Genomic DNA, 22,053 nt, shown 5'->3' with positions numbered 1-22,053 from the left:
AGTTCTGTTCCATTCAATTCACCTCAGTTCAATTCAGTTCAATTCTATTCAGTTCAATTCCGTCCAGTTCAATTCGCTTCAGTTCAGTTCAATTCAATTCAGTTCAACTCCGTCCAGTTCAATTCAGTTCAGTTCAATTCAGTTCAGTCCAATTCGCTTCAGTTCTGTTCAATTCAATTCAGTTCAGTTCAATTCAATTCAGTTCTGTTCAATTCAATTCAGCTCAGTTCAATTCCATTCTGTTTAATTCAATTCAGTTCTGTTCTGTTCAATTCAGTTCTATACAATACAGTTCAGTTTAATTCAGTTCAGTTCAATTCAACTCAATTCAGTTCAATTCAATTCAATTCAACTCAATTCAGCTCAGTTCAATTCCGTTCCATTCAATTCAATTCACTTCAGTTCAGTTCCGTTCAATTCAATTCCATTCAATTCAGTTGTTCAATACGGTTCAATTCGGTTCAATTCAATTCAATTCAGTTCCGTACCGTTCAATTCCATTTGGTTCACTTCAGTTCAATTTAATTCAATTCAATTCAGTTCAGTTCCATTCAATTCAGTTCAGTTCAATTCAATTCAATTCCATTCCGTTCAGTTCAATTCAGCTCAGCGCAATTCTGTTCTGTTCCATTCAATTCAATTCATTCCATTTCAGCTCAGTTCAGTTCCGTTCACTTCAATTCAGTTCAGTTCAGTTCCAATCAGTTGAATTCAATTCATTTCAATTCAATTCAGTTCAATTCTGTTCAGTTCAATTCAATTCCATTCTGTTCAATTCAATTCGCTTCAATTCAGTTCAGTCCCATTCAGTTCAAATCAGTTCAGTGCAATTCAATTCAGTTCCGTTCAGTTCAATTCCGTTCCATTCAATTCAGTTCCATTCAATTCAGTTCCGTTCAGTTCAGTTCAATTCAATTCAATTCAGTTTGAATCAGTTCAGTTCAATTCAGTTCAGTCCAATTCGCTTCAGTTCTGTTCAATTCAATTCAGCTCAGTTCAATTCAGCTCAGTTCAATTCCATTCTGTTTAATTCAATTCAGTTCTGTTCTGTTCAATTCAGTTCTATACAATACAGTTCAGTTTAATTCAATTCAGTTCAATTCAACTCAATTCAGTTCAATTCAATTCAATTCAACTCAATTCAGCTCAGTTCAGTTCCGTTCAATTCAATTCCATTCATTCAGTTGTTCAATACGGTTCAATTCGGTTCAATTCAATTCAATTCAGTTCCGTACCGTTCAATTCCATTTGGTTCACTTCAGTTCAATTTAATTCAATTCAATTCAGTTCAGTTCCATTCAATTCAGTTCAGTTCAATTCAATTCAATTCCATTCCGTTCAGTTCAATTCAGCTCAGCGCAATTCTGTTCTGTTCCATTCAATTCAATTCATTCCATTTCAGCTCAGTTCAGTTCCGTTCACTTCAATTCAGTTCAGTTCAGTTCCAATCAGTTGAATTCAATTCATTTCAATTCAATTCAGTTCAATTCTGTTCAGTTCAATTCAATTCCGTTCTGTTCAATTCAATTCGCTTCAATTCAGTTCAGTCCCATTCAGTTCAAATCAGTTCAGTGCAATTCAATTCAGTTCCGTTCAGTTCAATTCCGTTCCATTCAATTCAGTTCCATTCAATTCAGTTCCGTTCAGTTCAGTTCAATTCAATTCAATTCAGTTTGAATCAGTTCAGTTCAATTCAGTTCAGTTCCATTCAATTCATTTCCATTCAATTCAATTTCATTCAGTTCAGCTCAGTTCAATTCAATTCCGTTTCGTTCAATTCAATTCAGTTTTGTTCAGTTCAATTTGCTTCAATTCAGTTCAATACAATTCAATTCAATTCAGTTCCGTTCCATTCAGCTCAGTTCCGTTCAATTCTATTCTGTTCAATTCAATTCAGTTCCATTCAGTTCAATTCGCTTCAATTCAGTCCAGTTCAATTCAGTTCCATTCAGTTCCATCCCGTTCAGTTCAGTTTAGTTCCGTTCAATTCAATTCAGTTCAGTTCAATTCAATCCCATTCAATTCAGTTTCGTTCCATTCAATTCACTTCAATTCAGTCCTGATCAGTTCAATTCAATTCAGTCCCATTCAGTTCACTTCACTTCACTTCAGTTCACTTCAGTTCAATTCACTTCAGTGCAAGCCCATTCAATTCAGTTCTGTTCCATTCAATTCACTTCAATTCAGTCCCAATCAGTTCAATTCACTTCAGTTCCATTCAGTTCAATTCACTTCAGTTCAGTTCCGTTCAATTCAATCCCATTCAATTCAGTTCCGTTCCATTCAATTCACTTCAGTTCAATTCACTTCAATTCAGTTCCGTTCAGTTCAATTCAGTTTAGTTCAGTTCAATTCTATCCAGTTCAATTCACTTCAATTCAGTTTAGTTCAGTTCAATTCTATCCAGTTCAATTCACTTCAATTCAGTTCAGTTCAGTTCAATTCCATCCGGTTCAATTCAGTTCAGTTCAATTCAGTTCAATTCAATTCAGTTCAATTCAATTCTATCCAGTTCAATTCGCTTCAATTCCGTCCAGTTCAATTCGCTTCAATTCCGTCCAGTTCAATTCAGTTCAGTTCAATTCAGTACAATTCAATTCAGTTCAATTCCGTCTGGTTCAATTCAGTTCAGTTCAATTCGCTTCAATTCAGTTCAGTTCAGTTCAATTCAGTTCAGTTCAATTCAGTACAATTCAACTAAGTTCAATTCCATCCAGTTCAATTCAGTTCAGTTCAATTCGCTTTAATTCAGTTCAATTCAATTCAGTTCAGTTCAATTCGCTTTAATTCAGTTCAATTCAATTCTGTTCCGTTCAATTCGCTTCAATACTGTTCCGTTCAATTCAGTTCAATTCAGTCCAGTCCAGTCCAATTCAGTCCAGTCCAGTCCAATTCTGTCCAGTCCAGTCCAATTCTGTCCAGTCCAGTCCAATTCTGTCCAGTCCAGTCCAATCCAGTCCAGTCCTGTCCAATTCAGTTCACTTCCATCTGGTTCAATTCAGTTCAGTTCAAATCGCTTCAATTCAGTTCAGTTGAGTTCAATTCCGTCTAGTTCAATTCACTTCAGTTCCGTTCAATTCAGTTCACTTCAGTTCCATTCAATCCCATTCAATTCAGTTCCATTCCATTCAATTCACTTCAGTTCAATTCACTTCAATTCAGTTCCGTTCAGTTCAATTCAGTTCAGTTCAGTTCAATTCTATCCAGTTCAATTCACTTCAATTCAGTTCCATTCAGTTCAATTCCATCCGCTTCAATTCAGTCCAGTTCAATTCAGTTCCGTTCAGTTCCATCCCGTTCAGTTCAGTTTAGTTCCGTTCAATTCAATTCAGTTCAGTTCAATTCAATCCCATTCAATTCAGTTTCGTTCCATTCAATTCACTTCAATTCAGTCCTGATCAGTTCAATTCAATTCAGTCCCATTCAGTTCACTTCACTTCACTTCAGTTCAATTCACTTCAGTGCAATCCCATTCAATTCAGTTCCGTTCCATTCAATTCACTTCAATTCAGTCCCAATCAGTTCAATTCACTTCAGTTCCATTCAGTTCAATTCACTTCAGTTCAGTTCCGTTCAATTCAATCCCATTCAATTCAGTTCTGTCTATTTCAGTCCAGTTCAATTCAGTCCAGTCCAGTTCAATTCAGTTCGGTTCAATTCGCTTCAGTTCAATTCCGTTCCATTCAATTCACTTCAATTCAGTCCCGATCAGTTCAATTCAATTCAGTTCCATTCAGTTCAATTCACTTCAGTGCAATTCACTTCAGTTCAGTTCCGTTCAATTCAATCCCATTCAATTCAGTTCTGTTCCATTCAATTCACCTCAGTTCAATTCAGTTCAGTTCAATTCGCTTCAGTTCTGTTCAATTCAATTCCGTCCAGTTCAATTCAGTTCAGTTCAATTCGCTTCAATTCAGTTCCGTTCAATACTGTTCCGTTCAATTCAGTTCAATTCAATTCAGTTCAATTCAATTCAGTTCAATTCAATTCAGTTCAATTCAATTCAGTTCAATTCAATTCAGTTCAATTCAATTCAATTCAGTTCAATTCAATTCAGTTCAATTCAATTCAGTTCAATTCAATTCAGTTCAATTCAATTCAGTTCAATTCAATAGACAATAGACAATAGATGCAGGAGTAGGCCATTCTGCCCTTCGAGCCTGCACCGCCATTCAATATGATCATGGCTGATCATTCCTAATCAGTATCCTGTTCCAGCCTTATCTCCATACCCCTTGACTCCACTATCTTTAAGAGCTCTATCCAATTCTTTCTTAAAAGAATCCAGAGACTGGGCCTCCACTGCCCTCTGGGGCAGAGCATTCCACACAGCCACCACTCTCTGGGTGAAGTAGTTTCTCCTCATCTCTGTCCTAAATGGTCTACCCCGTATTTTTAAGTTGTGTCCTCTGGTTCGGCACTCCCCCATCAACGGAAATATGTTCCCTCCTGCCAGAGTGTCCAGTCCTTTCATAAGCCTATACGTTTCAATCAGATCCCCTCTCAGTCTTCTAAACTCAAGGGTATACAAGCCCAGTCGCTTCAGTCTTTCCGTGTAAGGCAATCCTGCCATTCCAGGAATTGACCTCGTGAACCTACGCTGCACTCCCTCAATAGCCAGAATGTCTTTCCTCAAATTTGGAGACCAGAACTGCACACAGTACTCCAGGTGTGGTCTCACCAGGGCCCTGTACAGCTGCAGAAGCACCTCTTTGCTTCTATACTCAATCCCTCTTGTTATGAAGGCCAGCATGCTATTAGCCTTCTTCACGACCTGCTGTACCTGCATGCTAGCCTTCATTGACTGGTGGACAAGAACACCCAGATCTCTCTGAACAGCCCCTTTACCTAATTTGATACCATTGAGGTAGTAATCTGCCTTCCTGTTCTTGCCACCAAAGTGGATAACCAGACATTTATCCACATTAAACTGCATCTGCCATGCATCTGCCCACTCACCTAACTTGTCCAGGTCACCCTGTAATCCCCTAACATTCTCATCACATTTCACCCTACCACCTAGCTTTGTGTCATCAGCAAATTTGCTAATGTTATTGCTGATACCATCTTCTATGTCATTTACATATATTGTAAAAAGCTGCGGTCCCAGCACGGATCCCTGCGGTACCCCACTGGTCACTGCCTGCCATTTCGAAATGGAGCCGTTAATCACTACCCTTTGTTTCCTATTAGCCAACCAATTCTCTATCCAATCTAGTACTTTGCCCCCAATCCCGTGCGCCCTAATTTTACTCACTAACCTCTTGTGTGGGACTTTATCAAAAGCTTTCTGAAAGTCCAGGTACATTACATCCACTGGATCTCCCTCGTCCATCTTCCGAGTTACATCCTCAAAAAATTCAAGAAGATTAGTCAAGCATGATTTCCCCTTCATAAATCCATGCTGACTCTGTCCTATCCTGTTACTATTATCCAGATGTGCCGTAATTTCATCCTTTATAATAGACTCCAGCATCTTTCCCACCACTGAGGTCAGACTAACTGGTCTATAATTTCCTGCTTTCTCCCGCCCACCCTTCTTAAAAAGTGGCACAACATTAGCCGCCCTCCAATCCTCAGGAACCAACCCCGATTCTATTGAACTCTGGAAAATAATCACCAGCGCATCCACGATTTCCCGAGCCACCTCCTTCAGTACCCTGGGATGCAGGCCATCAGGTCCCGGAGACTTATCAACCTTCAGACCTAACAGTCTCTCCAACACCAAATCCTGGCAAATAGAAATTCCCTTAAGTTCAGGTCCTTCAGCCACTGTTACCTCAGGGAGATTGCTTGTGTCTTCCCCAGTGAACACAAATCTGAAGTACCCATTTAATTCCTCTGCCATTTCTTCGTTCCCAGTAATATATTCCCCTGCTTCTGTCTTCAAGGGCCCAATTTTTGTCCTAACCATTTTTTTGCCTTGGACATACCTAAAAAAGCTTTTACTATCCTCCTTTATATTCTTGGCCAGTTTACCTTCGTACCTCATTTTTTCTCTGCGTATTTCCTTCTTACTAATCCTCTGTTGTTCTTTAAAAGCTTCCCAGTCCTCCGTTTTCCCGCTTATCTTCGCGAAGTTATACTTTTTCTCTTTTAACCTTATATGTTTCTTTACTTCCCTTGTCAGCCACGGCCACCCATGTCTCCTCCTGGGATCTTTCTTCCTTTTAGGAATGAACTGATCCTGCATCTTCTGCATTATACACAGAAATATCCGCCATTGTTCCTCCACGGTCTTCCCTGTTAAGGTATTAAACCATTGAACTTTGGCCAGTTGCTCCCTCATAGCTCCATATTTCCCTTTATTCAACTGAAATATTGTCACTTCAGATTGTACCCACTCCCTCTCAAATTGCAGATTGAAGCTTATTGTATTATGGTCACTACTTCCCAATGGCTCCTTCACTTCGAGGTCACTGACCAATTCTGGTTCGTTACACAATACCAGATCCAGAATCGCCTTATCCCTGGTCGGCTCCAGCACCAGCTGCTCTAAAAATCCATCTCTGAGGCACTCCACAAAGTCTCTTTCTTGAGGCCCGATACCATCCTGATTCACCCAGTCTACCTGCATGTTAAAATCCCCCATAACAACTGTAGTAACATCTTTGCGACAGGCCAATTTCAGCTCCTGAAAATTCGGTCCAGTCCAGTTCAATTCAGTCCAGTTCAATTCAGTCCAGTCCAGATCAGTTCAATTCAATTCAGTTCCATTCACTTCAGTTCCGTTCAGTTCAATTCAGTTCAATTTACTTCAATTCAGTTCAGTTCAGTTTAATTCTGTCCAGTTCAATTCAGTACAATTCAATTCAGATCACTTCCATCTGGTTCAATTCAGTTCAGTTCAAATCGCTTCAATTCAGTTCAGTTGAGTTCAATTCCGTCTAGTTCAATTCACTTCAGTTCCGTTCAATTCAGTTCACTTCAGTTCCATTCAATCCCAATCAATTCAGTTCCGTTCCATTCAATTCACTTCAATTCAGTCCAGTCCAGTTCAATTCAGTCCTGTCCAGTTCAATTCAGTCCTGTCCAGTTCAATTCAGTCCTGTCCAGTTCAATTCAGTCCTGTCCAGTTCAATTCTGTCCAGTCCAATTCAGTTCACTTCCATCTGGTTCAATTCAGTTCAGTTCAAATCGCTTCAATTCACTTCAGTTCAGTTCAATTCCGTCTAGTTCAATTCACTTCAGTTCCGTTCAATTCAGTTCACTTCAGTTCCATTCAATCCCATTCAATTCAGTTCCGTTCCATTCAATTCACTTCAGTTCAATTCACTTCAATTCAGTTCCGTTCAGTTCAATTCAGTTTAGTTCAGTTCAATTCTATCCAGTTCAATTCACTTCAATTCAGTTCAGTTCAGTTCAATTCCATCCGGTTCAATTCAGTTCAGTTCAATTCAGTTCAATTCAATTCAGTTCAATTCCATCTGGTTCAATTCAGTTTAGTTCAAATCGCTTCAATTCAGTTCAGTTTATTTCCGTCCAGTTCAATTCAATTCAGTTCAATTCCATCCGGTTCAATTCAGTTCAGTTCAATTCATTTCAGTCCAGTTCAGTTCAATTCATTTCAGTCCAGTTCAGTTCAATTCATTTCAGTCCAGTTCAGTTCAATTCATTTCAGTCCAGTTCAGTTCAATTCATTTCAATTCAACTCAGTTCAGTTCTATCCAGTTCAATTCGTTTCAATTCAGTTCAGTCCAGTTCAGTTCAATTCAATTCAGTTCTATTCTATTCAGTTCAATTCAATTCTATTCAGGTCAGGTCCGTTCAGTTCAATTGAGTTCCATTCAGTTCAGATGAATTCAGTTCAATTCAATTGAGTTCAGTTCAGTTCAGTTCAATTCAATTCCGTTCTGTTCAATTCAGCTCAGTTCAATTCAAATCAATTCAGTTCAGTTCAATTCAATCCCATTCAGTTCAATTCTGTTCCATTCAATTCACTTCAGTTCAATTCACTTCAATTCAGTTCTGTTCAGGTCAATTCAGTTCAATTCCGTCCAGTTCAGTTCAGTTCAATTCAGTACAATCCCATCCGGTTCAATTCAGTTCAGTTCAATTCGCTTCAATTCAGTTCAATTAGCTTCAATTCAGTTCAGTCCAGTTCAATTCCGTCCAGTTCAGTTCAATTCAGTTCAATTCAGTTCAGTCCAGTCCAGTTCAATTCAGTCCAGTCCAGTTCAATTCAGTTCAGTCCAGTTCAATTCCGTCCAGTTCAGTTCAATTCAGTTCAGTCCAGTCCAGTTCAATTCAATCCAGTCCAGTTCAATTCAGTCCAGTCCAGTCCAATTTAGTCCAGTCCAGTCCAATTCAGTCCAGTCCAATTCCGTCCAGTCCAATTCCGTCCAGTCCAATTCTGTCCAGTTCAATTCTGTCCAGTTCAATTCAGTTCACTTCCATCTGGTTCAATTCAGTTCAGTTCAAATCGCTTCAATTCAGTTCAGTTCAAATCGCTTCAATTCAGTTCAGTTCAGTTCAATTCCATCTAGTTCAATTCACTTCAGTTCACTTCAGTTCAATTCAATCCCATTCAATTCAGTTCCGTTCCATTCAATTCACTTCAGTTCAATTCACTTCAATTCAGTTCTGTTCAGGTCAATTCAGTTCAGTTCAGTTCAATTCTATCCAGTTCAATTCAGTTCAATTCCATCTGGTTCAATTCAGTTCAGTTCAAATCGCTTCAATTCAGTTCAGTTTAATTCCGTCCAGTTCAATTCAGATCAGTTCAATTCCATCCGGTTCAATTCAGTTCAGTTCAATTCGCTTCAATTCAGTTCAGTTCAATTCATTTCAGTCCAGTTCAGTTCAATTCATTTCAGTCCAGTTCAGTTCAATTCATTTCAGTCCAGTTCAGTTCAATTCATTTCAGTCCAGTTCAGTTCAATTCATTTCAGTCCAGTTCAGTTCAATTCATTTCAGTCCAGTTCAGTTCAATTCATTTCAGTCCAGTTCAGTTCAATTCATTTCAGTCCAGTTCAGTTCAATTCATTTCAGTCCAGTTCAGTTCAATTCAACTCAGTTCAGTTCTATCCAGTTCAATTCGTTTCAATTCAGTTCAGTTCAGTTCAGTTCAATTCAATTCAGTCCAGTTCAGTTCAATTCAGTTCTATTCTATTCAGTTCAATTCAATTCTATTCAGTTCAATTCAATTCTATTCAGGTCAGGTCCGTTCAGTTCAGTTGAATTCAGTTCAATTCAATTGAGTTCAGTTCAGTTCAGTTCAATTCAATTCCGTTCTGTTCAATTCAGCTCAGTTCAATTCAAATCAATTCAGTTCAGTTCAATTCAATCCCATTCAGTTCAATTCTGTTCCATTCAATTCACTTCAGTTCAATTCACTTCAATTCAGTTCTGTTCAGGTCAATTCAGTTCAGTTCAGTTCAATTCAATTCCGTTCTGTTCAATTCAGCTCAGTTCAATTCAAATCAATTCAGTTCAGTTCAATTCAATCCCATTCAGTTCAATTCTGTTCCATTCAATTCACTTCAGTTCAATTCACTTCAATTCAGTTCTGTTCAGGTCAATTCAGTTCAATTCCGTCCAGTTCAGTTCAGTTCAATTCAGTACAATCCCATCCGGTTCAATTCAGTTCAGTTCAATTCGCTTCAATTCAGTTCAGTCCAGTTCAATTCCGTCCAGTTCAGTTCAATTCAGTTCAGTTCAGTCCAGTCCAGTCCAGTTCAATTCAGTTCAGTCCAGATCAGTTCAATTCAATTCAGTTCAATTCAGTTCAATTTACTTCAATTCAGTCCAATTGAGTTCAGTGCAATTCAGTTCAGTTCAATTCAATTCAATTCAGTTCAACTCAGTATAATTCCATCCGGTTCAATTCAGTTCAGTTCAAATCGCTTCAATTCAGTTCAGTTCAGTTCAATTACATCTAGTTCAGTTCAGTTCAATCCAGTCCGGTTCAATTCAGTCCGGTTCAATCCCGTCCGGTTCAATTCAGTTCAATTCTATCCGGTTCAAATTCAGTTCAGTTCAAATCATTTCAATTCAGTTCAGTTCAGTTCAATTCCGTCCAGTTCAGTTCAGTTCAATTCCGTCCAGTTCAATTCAGTTCAATTCCGTCCAGTTCAGTTCAGTTCAATTCCGTCCAGTTCAATTCAGTTCAATTCCGTCCAGTTCAATTCAGTTCAATTCCGTCCAGTTCAGTTCAGTTCAATTCCGTCCAGTTCAGTTCAGTTCAGTTCAGTTCAATTCAATTCCGTCCAGTTCAGTTCAGTTCAGTTCAGTTCAATTCAATTCCGTCCAGTTCAGTTCAGTTCAATTCCGTCCAGTTCAATTCAGTTCAATTCCGTCCAGTTCAGTTCAGTTCAATTCCGTCCAGTTCAGTTCAGTTCAATTCAATTCCGTCCAGTTCAATTCAATTCAATTTCATCTGGTTCAATTCAGTCCAGTTCAATTCAATTCAATTTCATCTGGTTCAATTCAGTTCAGTTCAATTCGCTTCAATTCAGTTCAGTTCAGTTCGGCTCAGTTCAGTTCAGTTCGGCTCAGTTCAGTTCAGTTCCATCCAGTTCAATTCAATTCAATTCCAGTTCAATTCAGTTCTGTTCTGTTCAGTCCAATTCAATTCTATTCAGTCCAATTCAATTCAATTCAATTCAATTCAGTTCTGTTCTGTTCAGTCCAATTCAATTCAATTCAATTCAATTCAGTTCTGTTCTGTTCAGTCCAATTCAATTCAATTCAATTCAATTCAGTTCTGTTCTGTTCAGTCCAATTCAATTCAATTCAATTCAATTCAGTTCTGTTCTGTTCAGTCCAATTCAATTCAATTCAATTCAATTCAGTTCTGTTCTGTTCAGTCCAATTCAATTGAATTCAGTTGAGTTGAGTTCAACTCAGTTCAGTTCTATCCAGTTCAACTCAGTTCAGTTCAAATCACTTCAATTCAGTTCAACTCAGTCCACTTCAATTCCGTCCAGTTCAATTCCATCCGGTTCACTTCACTTCAATTCAGTCCAGTTCAATTCACTCCAGTTCAATTCACTCCAGTTCAATTCACTCCAGTTCAATTCACTCCAGTCCAATTCACTCCAGTCCAATTCACTCCAGTCCAATTCACTCCAGTCCAATTCACTCCAGTCCACTTCAATTCCGTCCAGTTCAATTCCATCCGGTTCACTTCAATTCAATTCAGTCCAGTTCAATTCAGTCCAGTTCAATTCAGTCCAGTTCAATTCACTCCAGTTCAATTCACTCCAGTTCAATTCACTCCAGTTCAATTCACTCCAGTTCAATTCACTCCAGTCCAATTCACTCCAGTCCAATTCACTCCAGTCCAGTTCAATTCCATCCGGTTCACTTCACTTCAATTCAGTCCAGTTCAATTCAGTCCAGTTCAATTCACTCCAGTTCAATTCAGTCCAGTTCAATTCAGTCCAGTTCAATTCACTCCAGTTCAATTCACTCCAGTTCAATTCACTCCAGTTCAATTCACTCCAGTCCAATTCACTCCAGTCCAATTCACTCCAGTCCAATTCACTCCAGTCCAATTCAATTCCGTCCCGTTCAATTCCGTCCAGTCCAATTCAATGCCATTCAGTTCCATTCAATTCAGTTCCGTTCAGTTCAATTCACTTTAATTCAGTTCAATTCCGTCTAGTTCAGATCAGTTCAGTTCAGTTCACTTCAGTTCAACTGAGTTCAGTTCAACTGAGTTCAGTTCAGTTCAAATCGCTTCAATTCAGTCCAGTCCAGTACAGTCCAGTTCAATTCCGTCCAGTCCAATTCCGTCCAGTCCAATTCAGTTCAGACTAGTCCAGTTCAGTTCAATTCCGTTCAGTGTAATTCAATTTCATTCAAATCAGTTCCATTCAATTCAGTTCCATTCAATTCAATTCCGTTCTGTTCAATTGAGTTCAGTTCAATTCAATTCAATACAATTTGATTCAGTCCAGCTCGATTCAGTCCAGCTCGATTCAGTCCAGCTCGATTCAGTCCAGCTCGATTCAGTCCAGCTCGATTCAGTCCAGCTCGATTCAGTCCAGCTCGATTCAGTCCAGCTCGATTCAGTCCAGCTCGATTCAGTCCAGCTCGATTCAGTCCAGCTCGATTCAGTCCAGCTCGATTCAGTCCAGCTCGATTCAGTCCAGCTCGATTCAGTCCAGCTCGATTCAGTCCAGCTCGATTCAGTCCAGCTCGATTCAGTCCAGCTCGATTCAGTCCAGCTCGATTCAGTCCAGCTCGATTCAGTCCAGCTCGATTCAGTCCAGCTCGATTCAGTCCAGCTCGATTCAGTCCAGCTCGATTCAGTCCAGCTCGATTCAATTCAGTTCAGTTAAGTTCTATTCAGTTCAGTTCAATTTGCTTCAATTACGTTCAATTCAGTTCAGGTCCATTCAGTTCAATCCATTCAATGCAATTCCGTTCTGTTCAATTGAGTTCAGTTCAGTTCAGTTCAATTCAATTCAGTTCAATTCAATTCTCTTCAGTTCAGTTCAATTCAATTGAATTCAGTTCAGGTCCATTCAGTTCAATTCAGTTCCGTTCAATTCAATTCGGCTCCGTTCAATTCGGCTCAATTCGGCACAATTCAGTTCAGTTAAGTTCTATTCAATTCAGTTCAATTTGCTTCAATTCCATTCAATTCAGTTCCGTTCAATTCAGTTCAGGTCCATTCAATTCAATTCTGTTCAGTTCAATTCAATTTCATTCAATTTAGTTCCATTCAGTTCAATTCAATTCAATTGAGTTCAGTTCAGTTCAATTCAATTCAGTTCAATTAAATTCTGTTCAGTTCAATTGAGTTCAGTTCAATTCAATTCAATTCAGTTCAATTCAATTCAGTTCAGGTCTGTTCAATTCAGTTCAAATTCAGTTCAGGTCCATTCAATTCAATTCAGTTCAGGTCCATTCAGTTCAATTCAATTTCATTCAATTCAGTTCCGTTCAATTCACTTCTGTTCAATTCATTTCTGTTCAATTCAATTCCTTTCAATTCAGTCCAGCTCAATTCAATTCAGTTCAGTTCAATTTGCTTCAATTCCGTTCAGTTCAGGTCCATTCAATTCAGTTCAAATTCAGTTCAGGTCCATTCAATTCAGTTCAAATTCAGTTCAGGTCCATTCAATTCAGTTCAAATTCAGTTCAGGTCCATTCAATTCCGTTCAGTTCAGGTCCATTCAATTCAGTTCAAATTCAGTTCAGGTCCGTTCAATTCAGTTCAAATTCAGTTCAGGTCCATTCAATTCAATTCAGTTCAGGTCCATTCAATTCAATTCAGTTCAGGTCCATTCAATTCAGTTCAAATTCAGTTCAGGTCTGTTCAATTCAGTTCAGGTCCGTTCAATTCAGTTCAAATTCAGTTCAGGTCCGTTCAATTCAGTTCAAATTCAGTTCAGGTCCATTCAATTCAATTCAGTTCAGGTTCATTCAATTCAGTTCAAATTCAGTTCAGGTCTGTTCAATTCAGTTCAGGTCCGTTCAATTCAGTTCAAATTCAGTTCAGGTTCATTCAATTCAGTTCAATTCAATTCAGTTCAGTTCAATTCAATTGAATTCTGTTCAGGTCCGTTCAGTTCAATTCTGTTCCATTCAATTCAGGTCCGTTCACTTCAGTTCAATTCAATTCCGTTCTGTTCAATTCAGCTCAGTTCAATTCAAATCAATTCAGTTCAATTCTTTTAAATTCAATACAGTTTCATTCAATTCAGTTTGGTTCAATTCAATTCAGTTTGGTTCAATTCAATTCAGTTTGGTTCAATTCAATTCAGTTTGGTTCAATTCAATTCAGTTCAGTTTGGTTCAATTCAGGTCCATTCTGTTCAATTCAATTCAGTTCAGTTCAATTCAATTCCGTTCTGTTCAATTCAAATCAATTCAGTTCAATTCTTTTAAATTCAATTCAGTTCAATTCGTTCAATTCAGTTCAATTCGTTCAATTCAGTTCAATTCGTTCAATTCAGTTCTGTTCAATTCAATTCAGTTCAATTCATTTCAATTCAATACAGTTCCGCTCAATTCAGTTCTGTTCAAATCAATTCAATTCAGTTCGGTTCAATTCAATTCTGTTCTGTTCTGTTCAATTCAAATCAATTCAATCAAATCAAATCAATTAAACACAGATCCATTCAGTTCCATTCAATTCAGTTCCGTTCAATTCAGTTCCAATCAAATCAATTCAATTCAAATCAATTCAATTCAGTTCAATTCAATACAGTTCAGTTCAATTCAATTCATTCAATTCAATTCTGTTCAGTTCAATTCCATTCTGTTCTGTTCAATTCAATTCAATTCAATTCAGTTCCATTCAATTCTGTTCAGTTCAGTTCGGTTCAATTCAAATCATTTCAGTTCAGCTCACTTCAACTCAGCTCACTTCAGTTCAATTCAATTCACTCCAATTCAATTCAGTGTTCCCCCCAACTCCACCCTGTGTGTGTCGCCACCCCAATGGGAGCTCGGTGGAACTGCAGCACCCACCTGATTGAGAGCGACCTCCAACATGACGGTGAGAGGGAGGCAGCTGTGGAAGAGGGGAACACAGTCAGTCAGGACCTGACAGCTGCGCCTCTCCCCCGGTGCACTCTCGGCCAGCAGAAGGCCATTCACGGCGCAGGACGGGTACTTGGCGGCATGGAGCTGCATCTTCACATAGGCCTGCGCTGAAATCTCCACCTCGCCCATCTTCGGGTGAGGGGGTGGGGTGCCTGGTGAACGGCAGCGGGGGGGGGGGGGGAGATAAAGAGAGAGAGAGAGAATATTTAGGGAAAGCTTGCAACCTATTCTCGCTCGCCCCTCTCCTCCCTTGTTTCCAGCCTCCCTCCTGCATTACGTGGTGGCTCGGTGGTTAGTGTCGCTGCCTCACAGCGTCAGGGACCACGTGGTTTGATCCCACCCTCAGGGCGACTCTCTGTGCAGAATTGGCACGTCCTCGCGCCCCGCCCACCCCCACCCCCACCCCCACCCCAACCCCAACCCCAACCCCAACCCCGTGTCCGCGCGGGTTTCCTCCCCACAGTGTGGGAACAGGCCATTCGGCCCAGCAAGTCCATGCTGACCCTCCGAACAGCATTGCGCCCAGACACTTTCCCCCAACACCCTATCCCTGTCACCCTGCATTCCCCATGGTCAATCCACCCTAACCTACACATTCCTGGGCACTATGGGGTAATTTAGCACGGCCAATCCACCCTGACCTGCACATCCCTGGGCACTATGGGTAATTTAGCATGGCCAATCCACCCTGACCTGCACATCCCTGGGTACTGCGGGATCCCTGTGGGAGGCCATTCAGCCCCCTCTCCAGCCTGTCACACGGGAACAGCAGGAGGCCATTCAGCCCCTCCCCTCCTCCAGCCTGTCACACGGGAACAGCAGGAGGCCATTCAGCCCCCCCCTCCTCCAGCCTGTCACACGGGAACAGCAGGAGGCCATTCAGCCGCCCCCCCCCCCCCCACCTTGGGCCTGTTACACAGGAACAGGAAGTGACCATTCTGCCCCTCAAGTCCATGATACCACTCAGCTCCCTTCAGAAATTTCTACATGCTTCAGTCTCGGAGTCCCAATGTTAATGGATGGAGGGTAAAGGCGGGGGTGGGGGTTGGGGCAGCGTGATTGTGGAGGACGGATTTTTCTAGAAAGGGGTAGACCACCAAGTAACTTGTTGCCAAACCGCTCGGCTCAGAACCCTCTCCCAAATTTTTCCGCAAAGGAATGGTGTCTCTCTCTCTCTCTCTTCTCCCTGGAGGTTTCTGGAATACTTCCCTCTTCTGGAACCTTCCAATCGGGCACTTGGCACAGGTCTCAGCAAATCGGGACTTGCACAGCGGGGGACGTGACGCGCTGATGCCAGGAGGTGGATGGTGGTGGTGGTGGCACCACATCTCCCCGCTCAAAGCAGAGGCAATACCGTGCGGCATGGGGCGGGGGAGGGGGCTGGCAGGCGCAGGCGTCCCCTGGGTGGGGGAGGGGTGGAACCTGAGGAGACGGGCTCGGGGAGAGAGGTTGGCCATTTATGGCCGAGGTGTGGGTGGATGGGTAAGTGTCTGGAATTCTTCCGGCCCTCCTCCACAGACTGTGGGAGCTCACTGACCGCGGGTGCATTCAAACTGCTGGGGGGGGGGGGGTTGGTGAAGAGACAGAGAGCGAGAGAGAGAGAGAGACAGAGCACAAGACTGGAAGGGACATTGTAGGAAAACAGCGCGGAGTTGAAACCTCCAGTGGACTGGTGGACCAGGATAGTAGGGCCGAATGGTACGATATCACCCTGTTGTTACAGGCAGAGGGAGGGAGGGTGAGGATTGAGGGTGTGGGCGGAGGGAGGGGGAGAGGGTGAGGATTGAGGGTGAGGGGCGGAGGGAGGGTGAGGATTGAGGGTGTGGGCGGAGGGAGGGTGAGGATTGAGGGTGTGGGGTGGAGGGAAGGTGAGGATTGAGGGTGTGGGTCGGAGGGAAGGAGGGTGAGGATTGAGGGTGTGGGTCGGAGGGAAGGAGGGTGAGGATTGAGGGTGCGGGTCGGAGGGAGGGAGGGTGAGGATTGAGGGTGCGGGGTGGAGGGATGGAGGGTGAGGATTGAGGGTGTGGGTCGGAGGGAGGGAGGGTGAGGATTGAGGGTGTGGGTCAGAGGGAAGGAGGGTGAGGATTGAGGATGTGGGTCGGAGGGAAGGGGGGTGAGGATTGAGGGTGCGGGGTGGAGGGAGGGTGAGGATTGAGGGTGTGGGCGGAGGGAGGGGAGAGGGTGAGGATTGAGGGTGTGGGCGGAGGGAGGGGGAGAGGGTGAGGACTGAGGGTGAGGGGCGGAGGGAGGGTGAGGATTGAGGGTGTGGGTCGGAGGGATGGAGGGTGAGGATTGAGGGTGTGGGGTGGAGGGAGGGGGAGGGGGAGGATTGAGGGTGTGGGTCGGAGGGATGGAGGGTGAGGATTGAGGGTGTGGGTCGGAGGGATGGAGGGTGAGGATTGAGGGTGTGGGGTGGAGGGAAGGAGGGTGAGGATTGAGGGTGTGGGTCGGAGGGAAGGTGAGGATTGAGGGTGTGGGTCGGAGGGAAGGAGGGTGAGGATTGAGGGTGTGGGTCGGAGGGAAGGAGGGTGAGGATTGAGGGTGCGGGGTGGAGGGAAGGTGAGGATTGAGGGTGTGGGTCGGAGGGAAGGAGGGTGAGGATTGAGGGTGTGGGTCGGAGGGAAGGAGGGTGAGGATTGAGGGTGCGGGGTGGAGGGAGGGTGAGGATTGAGGTTGTGGGTCGGAGGGAGGGAAGGTGAGGATTGAGGGTGCGGGGTGGAGGGAGGGTGAGGATTGAGGGTGTGGGTCGGAGGGATGGAGGGTGAGGATTGAGGGTGCGGGGTGGAGGGAGGGTGAGGATTGAGGGTGTGGGCGGAGGGAGGGTGAGGATTCAGGGTGTGGGTCGGAGGGAGGGAAGGTGAGGATTGAGGGTGTGGGTCGGAGGGAGGGAGGGTGAGGATTGAGGGTGTGGGTCGGAGGGGGGAGGGTGAGTATTGAGGGTGCGGGTCGGAGGGAAGGAGGGTGAGGATTGAGGGTGCGGGTCGGAGGGAGGGAGGGTGAGGATTGAGGGTGTGGGTCGGAGGGGGGAGGGTGAGTATTGAGGGGGTGGGTCGGAGGGAGGGAAGGTGAGGATTGAGGGTGTGGGTCGGAGGGAAGGAGGGTGAGGATTGAGGGTGCGGGGTGGAGGGAGGGTGAGGATTGAGGGTGTGGGTCGGAGGGAGGGAGGGTGAGGATTGAGGGTGTGGGTCGGAGGGGGGAGGGTGAGGATTGAGGGTGTGGGGTGGAGTGAAGGAGGGTGAGGATTGAGGGTGTGGGTCGGAGGGAGGGAGGGTGAGTATTGAGGGGGTGGGTAGGAGGGAGGGAGGGTGAGGATTGAGGGTGTGGGTCGGAGGGATGGAGGCTGAGGATTGAGGGTGCGGGGTGGAGGGAGGGTGAGGATTGAGGGTGTGGGTCGGAGGGAGGGAAGGTGAGGATTGAGGGTGTAGGTCGGAGGGAGGGAGGGTGAGGATTGAGGATGTGGGATGGAGGGAGGGTGAGGATTGAGGGGGTGGGTCGGAGGGAGGGAGGGTGAGTATTGAGGGTGTGGGTCGGAGGGAGGGAGGGTGAGGATTGAGGGTGTGGGTCGGAGGGGGGAGGGTGAGTATTGAGGGGGTGGGTCGGAGGGAGGGAAGGTGAGGATTGAGGGTGTGGGTCGGAGGGAGGGAAGGTGAGGATTGAGGGTGTGGGTCGGAGGGAAGGAGGGTGAGGATTGAGGGTGCGGGGTGGAGGGAGGGTGAGGATTGAGGGTGTGGGTCGGAGGGAGGGAGGGTGAGGATTGAGGGTGTGGGGTAGAGTGAAGGAGGGTGAGTATTGAGGGGGTGGGTCGGAGGGAGGGAGGGTGAGGATTGAGGGTGTGGGTCGGAGGGATGGAGGCTGAGGATGCGGGGTGGAGGGAGGGTGAGGATTGAGGGTGTGGGTCAGAGGGAGGGAGGGTGAGTATTGAGGGGGTGGGTCGGAGGGAGGGAGGGTGAGGATTGAGGGTGCGGGTCGGAGGGAGGGTGGGTGAGTATTGAGGGTGTGGGTCGGAGGGAGGGAGGGTGAGGATTGAGGGTGTGGGTCGGAGGGAGGGAGGGTGAGGATTGAGGGTGCGGGTCGGAGGGAGGGAGGGTGAGTATTGAGGGTGCGGGTCAGAGGGAGGGAGGGTGAGTATTGAGGGTGCGGGTCAGAGGGAGGGAGGGTGAGGATTGAGGGGGTGGGTCGGAGGGAGGGAGGGTGAGGATTGAGGGTGCGGGTCGGAGGGAGGGAGGGTGAGTATTGAGGGGGTGGGTCGGAGGGAGGGAGGGTGAGGATTGAGGGTGCGGATCGGAGGGAGGGAGGGTGAGTATTGAGGGGGTGGGTCGGAGGGAGGGAGGGTGAGGATTGAGGGTGCGGGTCGGAGGGGGGAGGGTGAGGATTGAGGGTGCGGGTCGGAGGGAGGGTGGGTGAGGATTGAGGGTGCGGGTCGGAGGGAGGGAGGGTGAGTATTGAGGGGGTGGGTCGGAGGGAGGGAGGGTGAGGATTGAGGGTGCGGGTCGGAGGGAGGGTGGGTGAGGATTGAGGGTGCGGGTCGGAGGGAGGGAGGGTGAGTATTGAGGGGGTGGGTCGGAGGGAGGGAGGGTGAGGATTGAGGGTGCGGGTCGGAGGGGGGAGGGTGAGGATTGAGGGTGCGGGTCGGAGGGAGGGTGGGTGAGGATTGAGGGTGCGGGTCGGAGGGAGGGAGGGTGAGTATTGAGGGGGTGGGTCGGAGGGAGGGAGGGTGAGGATTGAGGGTGCGGGTCGGAGGGAGGGTGGGTGAGGATTGAGGGTGCGGGTCGGAGGGAGGGTGGGTGAGGATTGAGGGTGCGGGTCGGAGGGAGGGTGGGTGAGTATTGAGGGGGTGGGTCGGAGGGAGGGAGGGTGAGGATTGAGGGTGCGGGTCGGAGGGAGGGTGGGTGAGGATTGAGGGTGTGGGTCGGAGGGAGGGTGGGTGAGTATTGAGGGGGTGGGTCGGAGGGAGGGAGGGTGAGGATTGAGGGTGTGGGTCGGAGGGAGGGTGGGTGAGGATTGAGGGTGCGGGTCGGAGGGAGGGTGGGTGAGTATTGAGGGGGTGGGTCGGAGGGAGGGAGGGTGAGTATTGAGGGTGTGGGTCGGAGGGAGGGTGAGGATTGAGGGTGTGGGTCGGAGGGAGGGTGAGGATTGAGGGTGCGGGTCGGAGGGAGGGAGGGTGAGGATTGAGGGTGCGGGTCGGAGGGAGGGTGAGGATTGAGGGTGCGGGTCGGAGGGAGGGAGGGTGAGGATTGAGGGTGCGGGTCGGAGGGAGTGAGTGAGGATTGAGGGTGCGGGTCGGAGGGAGGGTGAGGATTGAGGGTGCGGGTCGGAGGGAGGGAGGGTGAGTATTGAGGGTGCGGGTCGGAGGGAGGGTGAGTATTGAGGGTGTGGGTCGGAGGGAGGGTGAGGATTGAGGGTGCGGGTCGGAGGGAGGGAGGGTGAGGATTGAGGGTGCGGGTCGGAGGGAGGGTGAGGATTGAGGGTGCGGGTCGGAGGGAGGGAGGGTGAGGATTGAGGGTGCGGGTCGGAGGGAGTGAGTGAGGGTGCAGAATGATATCCAAGGAGAAAGTGAGGACTGCAGATGCTGGAGATCAGAGCTGAAAATGTGTTGCTGGAAAAGCGCAGCAGGTCAGGCAGCATCCAAGGAGCAGGAGAATCAACGTTTCGGGAATTCCTGAAGAAGGGCTCATGCCCGAAACGTTGATTCTCCTGCTCCTTGGATGCTGCCTGACCTGCTGCGCTTTTCCAGCAACACGTTTTCAGCGGCAGAATGATATCCCCCTTCCTCCATTGGCTGGTGCCATGAAACCCCGCCCCCTGTTGTTGAGTGATAGAATGGCAGAGAGGGCTGGAGGGGCCGAATGGCCATCTGCTACTGCGGACCCCAACCCTTTCCCTACTTTGTTGGTAGGGGGGAGTTGGAACATCATTGCCCCTCTCCCCAGCCCACCCATTCAGCACCCTTGGGTGCCCACCTCACCCAATTCAGGTTTGAGATTAACCCCCCCCACCTTCTCCCCAAATGTCTCACTCTCAAGAAACCCACTTCCTGGTTAACAGTAGACCCGCCCAACCCCTCGCCGTCCATTGGTCAGGCTCCAGTCCGTCCACATTTCCCGACGTCCTATTGGATCGGCGCCCGTCGGTCAATCCCGCCCGGCCGCCCCATTGGCCGAAGAGGACAATGGGAGTCACGCCAACCCCACCCGGCTTTCCCTGATTGGGTCGACCCACCGTCGGTCAGGGGCGGTCCCGGTCGCCCATTGGTTGACGACGACAAGGTTATGGATGCCGCCCACTCCGCTTCGTCGCATTGGCCCAGCCGTGACACGTTCGGTTATTCGATTGGCCGGGGCGCGTGCTATGACCCGCCCACCGCTCAACCCGATTGTTCTGGCCGTCGCAGCTCACATTAACCATTGGCCTTCCGGAGTGCCGGTCAGGTGACGTTCGGGGAAGGGGCAGGACATCCCGCGAAGGCGGGTCGCCATTGGTCACTCACACACACACACGCCATATGTCACGTGACGCGCTGTAATGGGGCGGGACGCTGCACAGAGCCGTGTTATCATTGGCCAAGCAGCTGTCACTCCGAAACCTACACACAGTTTGATTGGACGACGGGTCGTTGTTTACACCTTTTTTTAAAAGGGGCGGGACACGGTGGCAAATCCGGGGGAAGAGCCGCAGGTCTCCGCGTGGTCCGAAAGGGAGATCGGAAAAACAAAACCGATTCGCTTACTTTAATTTTTATCTCAGAATTTCTAGGCGAGGCGGACTGTCCGGTCTTTTGTCTTTCTTTTAAATTGTCGAACCAGGCCGCCCTTAGCAACCGCGGGCCGGGCCGTGCGTCGCCATTTTGGTTTTCTGGGGGCGGCTTTTGACCTCTGACCCGTCACCGCTGCGGAGGGCGGGTAGAGACTCCGCGTCAACCCGATTGGGCCGTCCCGACGTCTGTCATCGCGGACGCGCCCGGCGGTTGGTCCGTGCGGCGGCACCGTAGCGTCCGTCTGTTGCGTCACCGTCCGGCCCCTGCCCATTGGTCGGCGGCGCTGTCAATCCAACACCTTTGGTAGAGACCATGAAGGATCTTTGGGAGAGGGGTGTTTGGGGGGGGGGGGGGGGGGGGTGGGACAATGGACTCTCCCTCTCTCAGTCCCTCTCCCCAGTAACTTACTCTTTGTCATTTTGCAGAAAGTGTTGAGGGTCTGTGCAAGAGCAGAGCTCTCGGAAAGGCAGGGTACGATCACGCAGAGAGTCATGCCCATCAAATGCACTGGAATCCTTTGCCGAGGGCAGATCCGGGGGACCCGGTGGATGTAACGTATTTAGAGGACTTGAGTGGCGGAAGCGCAGAGGACCGAAACCCTCCACCCTCCGTTCAAACGGAACCGAAAACACGGTTTTGCATCTGTCGGCGGTGGAGTCTACAGTAGCACAGCTTTTAAAGTCGCGCGTTGAGTCCACGGAGCCCCCATTGAACTTCGACAGATTCTCTCTTCCCCCCCCCCACCGACCCTGTCGGCAGCTGCCCTGAGATTCGGCACGTCCCTCGGCGCATAGTCC

The sequence above is a fragment of the Chiloscyllium punctatum genome, unplaced genomic scaffold (assembly GCF_047496795.1).
Source record: "Chiloscyllium punctatum isolate Juve2018m unplaced genomic scaffold, sChiPun1.3 scaffold_203, whole genome shotgun sequence".
Classification (NCBI taxonomy): domain Eukaryota; kingdom Metazoa; phylum Chordata; class Chondrichthyes; order Orectolobiformes; family Hemiscylliidae; genus Chiloscyllium; species Chiloscyllium punctatum.
Note: the sequence above shows the minus strand (reverse complement) of the source record.